At 36.3% G+C, this 15,000-nt stretch overlaps 1 pseudogene; it reads left to right on the top strand.

Moving 5' to 3' along the window:
• Positions 1-8,821: 8,821 nt before the first annotated feature.
• The window catches only part of LOC109055746, a 14,607-nt pseudogene continuing 8,428 nt past the window's right edge, over positions 8,822-15,000 (top strand).

Here is a 15,000-nt window from a genome sequence, read left to right as displayed (position 1 = left end):
TAGCCTTTATATATAAAGTTGAAAACATGACAAACCGCAACAACTCAACTGAACCAGTGAATCATTTGTTTTTACGAATGAACCGATTCCCTTAAAAGAATCAGACTTGCCAGTGCTGTTTAGAGGAGTGTGTTTGATTATAGCCTCAGCTCACAGGCTGCAGTTACAGTCCTTTCAGGAGCTGGTCGCGTGTGAATGTTGTGAATAATGTGCTGTGATGTTTAGCTCTCGGCTGAGCAGCAGATGTGTGGCTCTCAGCATCTTTTCTCGTGTCTTTGTCTCTTTCTGATGCTTCTGTGTCCAAGTAAGTCAGAGTTGCTGACTTACTGCGGATTTTCCTGACCAAGCACTTCTGTGTCCAAACTCACAAACACAGCTGGATAACAGCAGTGCAGGCAGGCGATAACGGTGACAGCACGAGTCGACAGTACAGCTGTGAGTGCATTTTTTAATGTGCATATATTAAGTTGATATTTATATAAGAGTACTGAATGCATAATGAATCCTGAAGATTTTCACTAGTGATTCAAGGCTGATATCAACATCTAGTCTAATTTACTTGGATTTTTCAGGAGCATGAAACTGGGGGAATATCATAAGACATTATATGGTCAAAATCATCCACCAGTAATCACCACTCCACTCCAGTCCATCAGCTGATGTCTTGAAAAGAGAAGAGTTGCATGCTTGTGAGAAACAAATCCATCATTAACTTCAAACCTTTGATACTGGCCAAAATATGAGTCCATAATTCAATGCTTCTTCCAGTGAAAAAGTCCATCTCCTGTCGTTCTCTAACATCAAAATACACAACAACATATTAGTTTAGAGCTGTTTTGGACTGTTTTCTCTTGTAAATCTGTGCAGATTTCTCTCGTAATTTAGATTAGATCACATTTTCACTGGAGGCAGCTTTATTATGGATTATGGACTCGTATATTTGGCTGGAAGCAACAGTTTGATGTTAAAATTTCTTCATGGTGGATTTTTTTTTTTTACAAGCATGCCACTTTTCTCTTCTCAAGAGTCAAGACATGAATTGATGGACTGGAGTTACTTGTGGATTACTTGTTGATTATTGTTTGGACTCTCATCCTGACGGCACCCATTCACTGCAGAGCATCCATTAATTGCTGAGCAAGTGTTGTAATGTTAAATTTCTCCAAATCTGATGAAGAAACAAACTCATCTACATCATGGATGGCCTGACGATGAGAAACGCTTCAGAAAATTTCCATTTTTGGGTGAACTGTTCTTCTAAATAGTATTTAGGGTAAATGTTTTTGTTTAAATTTGATGCTGTTGCCCTAATTTAATCAGTTTTAGTGTGTGTTTGAAAATACAGATTTGGTTAAATTAAACACAATAATTTTATATTTAAAAGAGAAATATTGATATTTTAATAGTTTCAATGCACTTTTTATCAACTTTGTATTAGTAGCTTGTACTATAGCTAATTGCTTTACAGAGAATAATTTTTATTTTTTTTGTCAAAGTTTGTTTGTCTAATTGTACTTTCCAGAAGCGTCAGTAACAATGGCACCAACTCAATCCACCGTTGCGGCTCTTAAAGCGCATGATAATTATGAGATTAGAGTAGCATATGCTGTTTGAAGGCTAATTTGTGTTGATAGGCCTTTATTTAAAGTGTGTTTGTGTGTTAGTTTGGGTGTGGAGGCATCAACACGGGTGTATGTGAGCAATTAAAAGCTTTGCTAGATTTGATTTGCAGGCTTAATTTCTAATCCAATCTAACTGACCTTAAAGGGTCAAGAGTGCATGCAGTTATTTAGGGAGGTGAGTTTTTCAGGTTGTTGCTATACAGTTGTTTCCAGGGGTGACACTGTGCAATTTGAAAGTATTTAGTATATATTTTAACATAGTTTTAACATTTCTAGAGTATTTTGGGTTGTTGCCAGGGTGTTGCTATGCAGTTATTAAGTTGCTATGGTGTTGCACAATTGGAAGAAATTTTTAAGCATGGTTTTTAATGTTACTAAGTGGTTGCCAGTATGATGTTGTACATTTGCAAGGCATTTAAAAAAATTTTTTTGTTTGTTTGTTTGTTTGTTTCCCAATGGTCTTTAACATTATTTTGTGGACTGTTTTTACTGTCTTCTTGATTAAATAAATTCAGCCTTGGTGCACTAAATGACTAAAATAATCACTGAAAGAACTGATCAGAAGACTGATTCAGATTTGAAAACTTCACAGTACATGTGCACCCATAATCCCGTGCTGCTTGGGACACACGGTGCGGCTGTCATGTGCACATGCTACATATGTGATTGGCTCACCAGATGCTTGAATCTTATTTATTGTGTGTGTTTACATTTGGGTACAATAGCAGCAGTGTCGTGTCACTGCGGCCTACAGTCCCATCTGAGCATCGCAGGCTTTGTCCATAATGACCGAGACACGTGTTGGGAGTCTCCCAGAAAACACGCGCACATGCAGTGGCAGCACATGGCCAGTGCGAGCTGACTCACCGCAGGCCTTGTGTAAGCGTGTGTTTAGATGTGTGGCTGGCACAGATACCACCGCAGGAGTCGATAAGAGTGAAGAGCAATAAATAATGTGAGAGGAATGAAGCTCACCTGGTCCATCTGACACACCTGTCTCATCTTCTCATGCCTGGTGAACTCTGCACATGAGCTCGCCATCTATCGCGCTATGACTCACGATGAATCATATTTTTGAATTATTTCATCTCAGGGCTTTTCTGTGCCTGATAAGATCCAAAGCAAACAACAAACCGCAATCTCTGAGTTGAGCTCTGTTATATATATAAATATATGGATTTATTTTGTGTTGTTTTGGTAGCAGCATCATCATCACTTCTGTCACAAATTTTTAATTTATAGCAACAAATGAATCCAATTTAAATAATTTTAAAGCTTTTAATGTTCTCCACTGCTTGTTAAGGTTTTGCAGGTGGTTGTAAACAAAAAATTGCTAATTATTTAATATGGTTACTGTGTGGTTGCTAGGGAGTTGAGTGGTTTTTAGGGTGTTGCTATGCTGTTGCTAAGATATTCTATGTTGCTAGGGTATTATGGGTGGTTGCCAGGGTAGTGTTTTACAATGTCAAGGCATTTAACATGGTTTTCAATGTTACTATGTGGTTGATATTGAGTTTCAGGTGGTTTCCAGGGTGTTGCTATACAGTTGTCAAGATATTCTACATTGCTACGGTGTTTCATGCAGTTGCCGGGGTGATACTGTGCAATTGTAAAATATTTAACGTTACAATGTGGTTGCTAGAAAGTTTGTATGGTTTCCAGGTTGTTGCTGTGCAGTTGCAAAGACAATCTATAAGGTATTTTGGGTGGTTGCCAGGGTGACGTTGTACAATTGGACAGTATTTAACGTTACTATGGGGTTGCCAGGGAGTTTGAGTGGTTTTTGAGATGTTGCTATGCAGTTGCTAAGATATTCTACATTGCTAAGGTGTTTCAGGTGGTTGCCATGGTGACACTACACAACTGGAAAGTATTGAACAAGTTACTATGTGGTTGCTAGAAAGTTTGGGTGGTTTCCAGGGTGTTGCTATGCAGTTGCTAAGAAATTCTATATTACTGAGGTATTTTTGGTGGTTGCCAGGGTGACATTGTACAATTGGACAGTATTTAACGTTACTATGGGGTTGCTAGAGAGTTTGGGTGGTTTCCAGGGTGTTGCTATGCAGCTGTTAAGATATTTTAGATTTCTCATGTGTTTCGGGTGGTTCCCAGGGCGATGTTGTACAAATGGACAAAATGTAACCTGCTACTATGTGGTTGCTAGGGAGTTTCAGGTGGCTTCCAGGGTGTTGCTATGCAGTTGCTAAGATATTTTAAGTTGCTAAGATGTTTTGGGTGGTTGCCAGGACAATATTGTACAATTGCAAGGTATTTAATGTTACTATGTGGTTGCTAGGGAGTTTCAGGTGATTGTTTCCAGTGTGTTGCTATACAGTTCTTGCCAGGGGTGACACTGTGCAATTTCAAAGTATTTAGACTATTTTTAAATATAGTTTTAACATTACTAGAGTATTTTGGGTTGTTGCCAGGGTGTTGCTATGCAGTTAAGTTGCTTTAGTGTTGCACAATTGCAAGAAATTTAACATGGTTTTAAGCATGTTACTAAGTGGTTGCTAGGGAGTTTCAGGTCGTTTGCAGGGAGTTGCTATGCAGTTGCCAAGGTTTTTTTGTGTGGTTTTTTTGCAATGGTCTTTAACATTACTTTGTGGACACTAGAGTATTTTAGGTGGTTGCCAGGGTGTTGCTATGCAGTTCCCAAGATATTCTTTGAAGTTTCTTAGGTGTTTGGGGTGGTTGCCAGGGTGACATTGTACAATTGTAAGGTCATGTTTTTATCATGTTTTTAACATGCTTTTTAATGTTATTACATGGTGCTAGGGAGTTGTTATTCAGTTGCTAAGATATTTCAAGTTGCTAGGGAGTTCTGCACAGTTTCCCTCTGGATTTGTTTTGCTCGATTTATCAGGTGAAAACTCACAAATGGAAAAGCTGTGTGCAGATGTTTAATACTAAAGGTCAGGGGTTTGTTCAAAAAGACTAATAATTCAAGCTTAGTTGGCAGCCGCTCATTTCTCCTGGAGTTTCCTCAGATGAAAGACACGGGGAATATTTACGATGTTTATTTTCTTTTCAGGTCTTCCAGCAGCACCTGCACACTGTGAGTCAACACAGTGCCTCATTACAGCCTCCTTTAATGGTCTTCTGGCCACATCTGCTGGCTTTTTGCACTCTCGTATCAGATCCGCCCTTGACAAGGCTGTAAATCTTCATCTGTGGAGTGAATCTGGGGTGAAAACACACCTGTAGTGTCGCCCTGCCCTCGTGAGCTCATGTCTGGAGTCGTGGGTTTGTAAATCCACCTGCCCTTCCTGCTGTTTCCCTCAAATTCAGCAAATCCCGGCTTGTTTTTCCTGTGTTTCCTGCACCTGGTGCACTGCTGCGATGTGCCAACACTCTCACCCGTCTGTCAGTCAGAGCTGGCACTGGCCGCACATAACCCACATTCCTGCCTTAAAGACGCAGGACACCCACAGAACCATCATGCATTCAATCTGCCTCAGAAGTATGGAAGGCAGACGGGGCCAAAACCCTTTAAATGGAACATGTGAAATTTCACCATGGCAACATGCACGGTTTGTCTGCGTTTCTTTAGTATGTGTAGACACGTACATTCTGGCCATGTTAAGGCAGCAGGTTTTGTCATGTTTTTGGTACGAGTAAAGATGCACAGTTTTACAGCGTTCAGATGTATGCAAATACTTTTTAGAGTAGATTTACATCTAGGTTTACCTACATATTAATCATTTTTTAGTTCATTGCGGCATTGCTTTACTGATATCTACTGTACTAGAATAAATTAATAAATGTTACAATGTAAGTTAAGACTTTTTCCTGAGAAAGAACATTGAACTAAACAACTAAAAAGCACATGAGAAATCAAGACATAAGACTGACATCACACACAACATACCGATCTGTTATCCCTCATGAACAAATACAACGTCTGATGTCCAGTGTATTCATGATGACATCCATAATATGATATCTGATGTTTATGTATATACAAAATTATTATCCCATCACATGTGCAAATATAGTCTCAAATACACCAATTTCATTGGCTGCTGTGTGTGTTGTCACGTTAACGCAGACAAAAAGTGTGTGTTGACATGGTTGAATTTCATGTGTTCCTTTAAAGGGTTTTTGGCCCCGTCTGCCTTCCATATTCAGTCTATATCAGAAGCTGTGTTTAAAAGTGTCTGTTTAGTCTGTTCTGACGTCAGATGTGGGTGTGTAACCCTAAATTAGAGTCTGAAAAACGTCACTTTACCAGCATCCAGAATCTGCAGTGAGCTCTTCTGAATGAAGTATCATTTCATTTTATTGTTAGTCATACTTTTGTGCTCCAGACAGGAATGATTCCTCAAATCATGTATATTGTTGAGGAGTTAAGGTTTAAGGATTTATCAGATGCACTATTTACAGAGAAAAATGTACAAACACACGTTATGGGCAGTCGAGGTCTAATGGATAGAAAGTCGGACTTGTAACCCGAAGGTTGTGGGTTTGAGTCTCAGGTTCGGCAGGGATTGTAGGGCCGGGGAGTGAATAACCTGCTCTCTCCCTCCTTCAATATCACGACTGAGGTGAGACCCTTGAGCAAGACACCGAACCCCCAACTGCTGCCCACTGCTCCGGGTGTGTGTTCATGTGTGTGTGTGTGTGTGTGTGTTCACTACTGTGTGTGTGCACTTGGATGGGTTAAATGCAGAGCACAAATTCTGAGTATGGGACACTATACTTGGCCACATGTCCTTATTACATTTGTATATATATTTAAAATAACTATATTTTAATTATATTAATAAATATGATTAGACACATTTATGTAAATGTATTATTATAAAACGTATTACTATTTAATATTTTAACTTATTTAAAGAGAATGTTCATTAATGCTTTAAAAGTTTAGTGTTTATTTATTTATTAAATATAGCTGTTTATATTTTTAATGAATTACCATTACTGACAGTTCATTATCTCCCCTTTGTCTCCTCTGTTACTGTGTTTGTTTGTGTAGAGATGATGTTTGGACATGACAGTTACTTAAATATTTTTAAATAATTATATTTTAATTATTTATTGTACTATGTATTATAGAAAATATTAAACTTACCAAATCATAAAATAATTTTATTATTAAAAGAAAATGTCCATTAATGTCTTAAAGAAAGTTTAATGCATTTAATTTTATAGTTTGTCTATTTTTTTATTGTTATTAATATTTTCATTATCATTACTTCCACTTAACTGCTTCCCCTTTCTTCTTTGTGTGTTTGTGTGTTGATGCTTTGACAAAATAGTATGTTAAATGTACACTGAGAAGAGAGCAGGGGAAGGGAAAATAATGTGTCAGAGTTATTTAACGGAAGTAGTTTTAGGAAGCACATCTGTATGGACAGACGGCTCGAGCTCGGAGAAGAGGAAGGTTCCTGGATGAAAATAGGTTCTTATGAAAACCCCCTTCCTGCCTTTTGCCAGCTCGTTAGTCATGGAGCCCTGGAAGATGACTAACCATAACCAGAGAGCCGCATGTAAATCAGTGACCCTGCAGTTTCCGTCCGTGTCTCAGAGCGCTTCCGGTGCGGATCAGATCACAGCCGAGCTCCAGACCTGTCAATATAAACTGACTCTTTTTTTCTTAATGCAGAATTTATTTACCTATAGATACGTTACACAATGTACTTACAGTAACTGCAGTAAAAGGTATTGGGTAACCGCAGGTGATTGACAGGCCGGATGGGAGGAGCAGGAAAAGACGTCAGCGTCCACGTCAACGTAAGAGTCTTCGGTGCGAACGTGTCAAAAACAGCGCGCGGCCAAGAGATGTCAAGAGACGAATAGAAACACAGCTTTACGTGTGAAGAGGCATCTTTACTAGTCATGATTCAAACAAAGTTATTATTTCTCCAGTAATTTTGACAAGTGCTGTTTTACAACCTGATAAAGGATCGATCTGTGAGAAAAATAATCTTGAAATATATGAAAACGTCCTCAACACAAACACATTTGAGTATGAATTAATTATCCAATGTTTACTTGCAGTCTAGACGCCTTTTGAGATTTCCAACATTACATATATATATATATATATATATATATATTATATATATATATATATATATATATATATATATATATATATATATATATATATATATATTGTACTTCAGCACTGACTGTAGCCTAATACTAAAGACGTAATTTTAATTGTCTTACAGATTTCTCCCGCTTTATGATGACAAAAAAAAAAAAATGCATAATTAATTAAGAAACCTTAAACAACACAAGAACACATTTTTTTTTTTTTTTTTTTTTTGTAATTGTGTATACACAAGGATTTTCTGGGTGGACTTGGAAAATTTCGTTAGAGGAAAAAAACAATTTTATATTTAAGTGAAATAATTGTGATATATTTATGTATTACTCCAATGAAAATAATAATAATTTCACACTCTTGAGAAATGGTCAGGATCCAAGTCAGATTTCATTCATTTTCTTCAAGAGACTAAGGTTTACAGCACCACTTTGGAGAAAATTGTTGATAAAGAAGAATCTTTGATGACATGTAAGTCTCTTTTTTTTACAGTTTGTAATGTATTAAACTCCCCCCGCCCCTTTTGTCTTTATTTGTTTATTTTTATTATATTATATTTTGTTATTGTTGTCTATCATTTTTATGTTGATGGTGGTATTTTTTTGTATACTGTTTTTGATTTTTGATCATTAATAAATTAAAAAAAATCAAAAAGCAAAGAAGACACCTATTATTTTTCACGAATAAGCAGAATTGTGATTAATGAATCAATTGTTTGGACACTCTGGTATGTTTTATGTACATTTTTTGTATACTGTGTTATATTCCCTCTGGTCAATAATAATGAAAATAAAAATAAATAACCTTAAAAATCACTGTTGACTCTGGCTGTTGGCTTCTGCCATCTAGTGGTCACACAACAGATCTGGTTTTATTTTGGATTTTTTTTTTTGTAACTTTTAAAAACAAGTCTGGAAAACTTTTTATTATTATTTATTTATTTATTTATTTCTCAATTTTGTCGTTAATACAGGTTTGAAACTTGAATGACGGAATTGTAATTTTCGGGTAAACTAACATTTTTGTAAATTAAATATTTAAACGTGATTTAAATAAGTTGATTATTTCGCACTGGTCAGTGTTATTTGACGTGTGTTTAATTGAAATCTGCAGCGAGCGCGTCGCTGTGTTGCTATGGCTACTAGAGCTCTCGCGGCGCAAATATGTGCGTCGGTGACGCGTCAGTTCGTGTGAGCGCGTTTAGCGGCGCTGCTAGTGTATGTAGCAGCACAAACCGGCACCATGAGCCTCAATAAACACCAGCTGAGTGACTCTTTGTTCATCTGGGTAAGATATAAACCCGTTCCGTTCGCTTCTAGTGATATTTAAAGAGTGTCCGTCTGTGTTGACTGAGAATGAAGTAGTTGTTGTTTGTTTGTGTTTAGCGCGCTAGCCTGTTAGCAGCAGGTGCAATCTCACATATCAACGATTCTATGACTTTTAATGAATTAAGCGCCGTTTTCTGTTTCTTATTCGCTCGTATATCAGTCAGGCGATTTTATTAGTGCTTTATACAGCTCTGCATGTGTGTGTTTGGTGTGTTAAACTCATGTAACTGACCAAAGGTCCTGAAATGAGTTTAGACTGATTACTTTTGAGACATACTGCTGTTTACGTAACAAAACAATACATAACCTATGATTCTCCTTTGACAGTCTCTGTTTTTCTTAATAATTACTCAATATATAGATATTACTTTGAGTTAAGCTTTCTAATATATCAAAGTAGGCATGAACATTTGCTTCTGTTTGTTTATTATCATTTATACCATTTATTTGAAAAAATATTTAGTTTGAGTTGAGTTATTTCATACTTATTACAGAAAAAAAAATCTATTCGTTATAGTACACATTCATTTTTATGTTTACTTGACTTTTTTCTCTTTAATTTATTTATTTGAATCTTATTTTTATTATTCATTTATTTTCTAAAAGGTGTCTTAGACCCTAAACAGCACAAGTTTTAAACAGTTTTTGTATACACTTGTCATGTCTGTATTTGTCTCTTTCTGTGTTTCAGCTGCAGTCGTTTCAGGTGGCGTCGTGCGCGAGCAAACATGAGCTGACCAGCGGCGTGGCCATCGCACATGTGCTCAATAAGATGTGAGTGTGACTTTCTGCAAATGTTTAGGAAGGAACGTCAACTATTCACGTGAAAGCTGATCTGACAGATGCGCTGGATGCCTGAAGCACCGTTAAACCACCGGCACACATGCATGAGTGCAACTGACATGTCAAAGATGACAGCTGATTGTGAATACTTCTCATTCACTGGCCCTCAAGACCACTGATGGACCTTTGCCTTCATGAAGCATGATCAGTTGTGTTAGCTCTGTGTTTTAAGAGCATTTCTGTTCTGTCTCTGTCAGAGATTCGTCCTGGTTTAATGAGACGTGGCTCAGCAGGATAAAAGAGGATGGCGGCACAAACTGGAGGCTGAAGGTACTTTAGTTTTATTAGATTTCTTTCTAGTAAAGATGTTTTCTGTACAGTGTACAGGATGTTCATGGGTCTGAGTAAACACATGTGCTCTGACAGGTCAGCAACCTCAAGAAGATCCTGCAGAGCATGATGGAGTATTATCATGATGTAAGTTATGTTTTTGTGTGATTGAAGTCTATCAAAAGCTGCTTTCTTTTGTACCTCTGAACCAGAGGTTCACATAAAGGGGATATGTGTGTGTGATACTTGAATAACAAGTAAAGGATAAAACGTACTTTTATACTGTAAGTATATTATAAAATATACTTCCATTATATATTTAGATATTATATTGTTTCTCGTTTTGGGGAATTTAAATTTAAATAGTACATTAACTAATTAACTATGTAAATAAACTACGTAAAAAAAGAAAAGGAAAAAAAAATAATGAAATAATGTCAGGGCAACATTTCTCACATTTGTTTATTTTACTTTGAATATTACAGAAACTAAAACTACATAAACAAAAATAAACAACATTTTAAAAAACCTACATAAATAAATGAAATGAATAAATAAAACTAATAGGAATAACTAACAGAAAATGCACAACAAATTTACTTAAAATGAAAGTGAAAAGTGAAAATATAAAAATAAAAACAAGTTCAAAATATTAGATTTGTAGTAGTGCATCAGTGATACTAAAATAACAAACTACAGAAAAAATCAACAAAATAAAAAACTATATAAAGGAATAAAGCATTAATAAAAATGAATAAAAAAACTATACAGATACATTTTACAAATATTAACGACAAACACATTTTATTAAAATGTTTACATATTAAAACACTAAAAATGAACTGAGAAAATAAAATCTAATCCAAAATCTTTAGTAGTATATCAGTGATACTAAAATAACACGGACCCATTGTACACATATTTATGAATTCATACACACGTGCGTGTATTTGTGTGTGTATGTATACATTTGTGTCTGTACAATGGGTCTGTTATATTTTAACTCTTTAAAACATGTTCTCCGTTGAAGTTTTTAGCTGTGTTAACCTGTTATTGAGGCTGTTATTAGCTAGTAACGTATTGTGTGTGTGTGTGTTTGTCAGGTGTTGGGTCAGCAGGTGTGTGACGAGCACGTTCCTGACGTGTGTCTGATCGGTGAGATGGGGGACGTGACTGAACTGGGTCGTCTGCTTCAGCTGGTTCTGGGCTGCGCCGTCAGCTGCGATCAGAAACAAGGTACACAAGACATTACAAGCCCTGAGTCACATGATCAGTCACGTGACCTCACAGTGCTACGGTCTGATAGACAGACTAGAAAAGAGAACAAAAACTGAGCTGAGATTAGAGCGACCCCTGCTGACAGCATGAATGGAGGGTCAGAGATCTCTAGAGGGAGTGATGGGAAAACCAGCTGTTATCAGTCTGACAGCACCGGTGTTAATGACTCCGAAAAATTTTGCAATCTGATGACGTTTAGAAGTCATCAGAAACACGTGAAGCCGTAGTTAAACTCATATTTACAAACAGATACTCAACATCTCCTTAATATTTAATGAATTTTCTGGTTCAATGTAAAATAATGACTTCATTAGGTGGATGTTTTTCAAAATCACTTGAGAATAATTTATCTGTAAATTAGTGATTTTTGTCTGTTAATTAACCATCAGCCTAAATGTCATAACTTTATGATTTTCTTTTCTTTCTCAGAGCACATTCAGCAGATCATGACGCTGGAGGAATCAGTGCAGCATGTTGTGATGGCGGCTATACAAGAGGTGCAGAACACACCTGCATTACACACTTATTTCAAAAGAAGCACTTGTGCTGCGAAGTTGAAAAATTTAGGAGCATATTAAAAAAAACTTTAAGAATGCAATGAAAATTGAGTAATGTAATGTAAGCTTTTCCTCAGTAAAGGGATGCAAGGAGAAGTTTGCATGCAGAATGATTTAATCAAAGTACTGGGTTTTTAAATATTTAGAGTTAAACTGCATTCTTTATTTGTTTATATATAATTTATAATTATATTAAATGCCAGATACAGTTTGTGTAACCAAAATACCAATAATAACCATAAGAAAAAAACTTTATGCATAATGCTGGACTTATAATTATAAACAAGCCCAAAATACACAAGGACTCTTATTTTGAAATGTCTGTGTTCATTTGAACAGATGGAGATAAAATATTCACTCTTACCATCATATCCTCTATTTACATATTACAATATACACTTTCATAATTGATAAACAGTCTATTATGATTTTGGCATAAATATGCAGTTGTCTTTGATTGTAAACGGCTCTGAGACCGCAAGCCTTTTAAAGTTTTATATTCATCCACTGTTTCACCATTCTTGCTTTTCCATCCCTAAATTTAACATCTTTCAAAATTAAGAAGTTTGTTATACCATTTAAGAAACGTTGCGTTCAAAAGTTTGGGATCAGTAAGATTTGTAATGTTTTTTTTGTTTTTGTTTTTTAATAGGTTTCTTCTGCTCATCAAGGCTGCTTTTATTTGATCAAAAATACAGAATTTTTTTTTTTATTTGAAATTGTTGCAATTTAAAATTACAGTTTTCTATTTTAATACACTTTAAAAATATAATTTATTTCTGTGAAGCAAACCTGAATTTTCAGCATCATTATTTTTTTTAAAGAAATTAATACTTTTAGTCAGCAAAGATGTTAAATAGATAAAAAGTGATAGTAAAGACTTATATTATTTAAAAAAGATCTCTATTCTGAATAAGTGCTGTACAGTTTTAACTCTTTATTCCTCAAAGAATCAAAGACAAATGTTTCACATGTTCCAAAAAAACATTAAGAAGCACAACAGTTTCAACACTGATAATAAATCAGCATATTAGAATGATTTCTGAAGGATCATGTGACACTGAAGACTGGAGTAATGATGCTGAAAATTCAGTGCTGCGTCACAGAAATAAATGATTTTTTAAAGTATAGTAAAATAGGAAACCAATATTAGAATCTGTATTTTTTTTCTGTATTTGTGAGCAAATAAATACAGCCTTGATGAGCAGAAGAGACTGTAAAAATCTTTTGAATGGCAGTGTATATGACATACATTTAGTCATTTAGCAGATGCTTTTATCCAAAGCGACTTACAAATGAGGACTTATGACATTAAATTTCATAAAACTGAATTTTTTAGTGTTTTCAAGTACCTGCTGGGATTCATTTTATTTTTTTTAATCCGGACACATGCTCCAAAATACATTTAATGAAGTCCCTGTAGAGGAAGTGAATGTGAAGTACTTTTGGGCTTTATTCAAATGTTTATTTCTCTGTAACTTCCTCCATTCAAACGATGAGGAGGACAGTCTCTCCATTGATCTGTGTGAAAGCACGTCTCTGTATGTGTGAAAACTCGCTCTGTTCTCCCAGAAGGCCGTGTGTAGATCTGTGAAGAGCAGCAGATTGAGCATGTGACCGCTGTGCTGTTGATCTAATGAAAGTCTTACTGTGTTTGTGTCTCAGCTGCTCACCAAAGAGCCCGTGGAGGCAGGAACTCCAGAGACGTTCGGGGATTTCGACAGTCAGGTGAGTGTGTGGTGTTTAGGATCGGATGGGTTTGGGTTTTCTGCATTATCTCACGTTTTCTCGTCCTGTTGATCCTCAGTCCAGGAAGTATTATTTTCTGAGTGAAGAGACAAGACAACAAAAACAAAAAACACACACACCGATACCTACAACCACAGCAGCAGGTGACCGCTGAACTGAATGATGATAAAAGCAGGAAGGCTGGCTTGAGTAATAAGTGACATGTTTGTGTGTGATTCAGGTGTCTGTTCTGATGGAGGAGAAGTCCTCGCTGCAGGTGGAGCTTCAGTCTCTGCGGGAGCGTCTCAGTCACTCTGAGACGCCCGACGTCTCCTCCACCATCACCAACAAGAAGCTGCTGCTGCTGCAGAGTCAGATGGAGCAGCTGCAGGAGGAGAGCTACAGGTGTGAGGCCCCTCGCGCAGCTGCACGACAGGGCCCAGAGTGTTTATGCTGGTCTTCTGTAGATCGATAATAATTATAATATTATAGAATTATATTTATGTGATTTAAATTAATAATATTATATGATAATATTATTTCTATATTGTATAATAAATAAAATTAATTGTAATTTATTATGTAATTGATTTCTGGCTATATTCATACAAATATAAAATTCTATAACTATAATATTATATAAATAATTGTAATATCATATAGTGTTTATGTAGCTTTTTTTAATAATATAATATTGTTATTCCTATATTGTGCTATAAATTAAATTAATATTATTATTAATTGAAAATAAAGAAATATAATATTATAATTTACATTGTATTGTATTAATATAATATTATAAATATGATTAATAATTTTTACTTAAATTCTGTATGTCTATGCATACGAATACAAGAAGAAGTGTAGTATATTTATGCACTGCTATGTTAACATCATATGAAGAGTTCAGATGCAAAAGCTTGTAAGTGCCACATCTTCTAAATGAAGCATTTCACGTGTTTCAGGCTGGAGAGCAGTCGAGACGACCTGCGTGTGCGAGCAGATGTTCTGGAGCGAGAGGTGACGGATCTGCAGCTGAGGAATGAGGAGCTCACCAGCCTCGCTCAATAGACACACTCACTCAAAAACCAAAAATAAATCCTCACATCCCACACGCCCTCACTGCCTGCTGTTTGACACGCTCTTCCTGTGTTCATCACTGGTGTTTCCTGCTGCAGGCACTCGTCTGCTCGCGTGAGTCGACTGGAGGCCATGGTGGAGACGTACAAGCGCAAGCTGGAGGATCTGGGAGATCTGCGCAGACAGGTGCGTCTGCTGGAGGAGAGGAACCACGTCTACATGCAGCGCACCTGCGA

The sequence above is a fragment of the Cyprinus carpio genome, chromosome B3 (assembly GCF_018340385.1).
Source record: "Cyprinus carpio isolate SPL01 chromosome B3, ASM1834038v1, whole genome shotgun sequence".
Taxonomy (NCBI): domain Eukaryota; kingdom Metazoa; phylum Chordata; class Actinopteri; order Cypriniformes; family Cyprinidae; genus Cyprinus; species Cyprinus carpio.
The sequence above is the reverse complement of the archived record's forward strand: the minus strand, read 5'-3'. Positions and strand labels throughout refer to the sequence as shown.